This window comes from Pongo pygmaeus, chromosome 11, assembly GCF_028885625.2.
Source record: "Pongo pygmaeus isolate AG05252 chromosome 11, NHGRI_mPonPyg2-v2.0_pri, whole genome shotgun sequence".
NCBI classification, from domain to species: Eukaryota; Metazoa; Chordata; class Mammalia; order Primates; family Hominidae; genus Pongo; species Pongo pygmaeus.
This window is the reverse complement of record NC_072384.2, coordinates 87,685,753-87,687,896: the sequence shown is the minus strand read 5'-3', so window position 1 is coordinate 87,687,896 and position 2,144 is coordinate 87,685,753.

Below are 2,144 nucleotides of genomic sequence, written 5' to 3'. Positions count from 1 at the left end.
ATTCCAGCATTATAATCACTTTCCACTATCCTTCATTCATTTTTGCTAAGTTATGTCCAATTTCTCTTTTATATGTTTTTGTGTATATAAAAATGTACATAGATGAACTTGTACATAACCTCATTTTTATAATTTTTATTTAAATTATGTTTTGAGGTCTATACCCATTGAAAAATTTTACTATATTTTTTATTTTCTTAGTAAAATTTATGCTTAATGATGTATTTCTGTATTCTCCCATTTTTCCACTGCTACAAATAGATATGCAAGAACACCCTTTAAAATATGTATTTTTGAACTCATATAGGAAAGTTAATTTGGACGATATACCAAGGAATATACATTCCTTGTTATATGTATACATACACATAATGAATATATATGTATACATTCATTGTTATATGTATTTCTAGATTATTCTCAAAAATGGCTATCTATCTCTTTATTTATTCAGCTTTTCTTATGACAAACATATGAATTCTTCGCAAGCTTGAATATTAATATCATGTTTGTGATATTAATACTCCGCATATTGTGTGGAATTGAAGTTCATTAGTTTTCATTGCTGTACAGTATTTTTTAATAGAACACATCACAACTTAATTATTCATTATAGTTATTGAAAAGGTTTCTGCTGGTCTTTGTGTTTTGAGTATTATAATAGTGGTTCTGTGAATGTGATCAGATTTCAGATCAGATACATAACCATGTGTGTAATTGCTAGCTCATAACGCATGCATATGAAGGACCAGAGAGTTCCAGTTCCTCCAAATCATTCTGAAACTATATCCCAATTTTTTTCCATTTTATTCATTCTAGTGGAGGTAGTGAAGCTTTATTGTGATTTTATTTTGTATAATTTAATTACATATTTAATTACATTGAACACATTTTATACAATTTTTTATTTGGATATTTTATTTTGAAACTGTGGTCATCCCTTGTCCATTGAGCTATCTTTTATTTCTGTTGATTTTTGGAATGTTTACATGTTCTGGAAGTATGCACATCAAACATATATTCTCCCACTCTATAACCCTACAGGCTACTCTTTTTACCTGCCTACTGTTGTCTTTTGATGAACTGAAGTTCCTACTTTTAATACGGACTATTGTATCATTTTTTCTTAGCACAATTTATGTCCTTTTTAAAAGAAAATTCTTGCTTACTACAAGTACATAAAGATGTTCTTCTACATCTTCCTTTGAAGTAGAAATATTTTATATTTATACATGAAATCCATATGGAATTGATTTTTGTGTGTGGTTCTTATACATATTATATCCCATATAACTATCCAAATGACCCAGCACTATTCATCAAAAACAAACTCTTCACTTCTACACTCTCACCTTTGTCATATCTCAAGTGACCATTTATGTGTGGATGTGTTTCACAATCCTCTATTCTGTTATTCCAATCACCTTTGGTAATAAACTCTTGTATAACTTTTATTAGATTATTTTAGTAAATTCTGGATTTTCTCCAATGCTATTGTAAAAGCTATCACTTAAAAAATATAAGTATCTATTTGTTTGTTCCCAGTATATTAAAATATGACTGATTTTATTTTTACTTACCTTGTATCTACAAGCCTCCATGGATTAACCTGTTAATTCTAATAGTCTATTTCTCAGCACTTTTAGAATTTTGTTTATATTCGTGTCTTCTGTGAATATTAGCAGGAGTATATTTAGTTTTTTTCCAGTCCTTATGTCTATTTATTTATCATCTTCTCACATTGGCTGGGAACTGCTATGTAATCATAAATTAAAACAGTAAAAATTTGAATTTTTGCCTTTTTCCTGATTCCAAGAATTTTTTTCAATATTTTACTATCGAGTACAATGTTAACAGTAAAGTTTTTACAGATACTTGTGTAGATTGATTTTGTAGATTATCTGACTTTTTCTCTTGAAAAGAGTAGAAGTCACAGTATTTCCAGCTTTCTGCAGCCCGGGTAAAAACCAATATAATGAGGGTTTAAAAATACAAATGTATTTTTCTTATAGAACAGCTATCATTTTAATTTCTCATTCTGAATAATCACTGTCAAATCATTATGAACTAATATATTGTTCAGGCAAGAGGTTATAAATAAAGGAAGTCTAGCTGTGGATCTCAGCAAAATCATATATATTCTG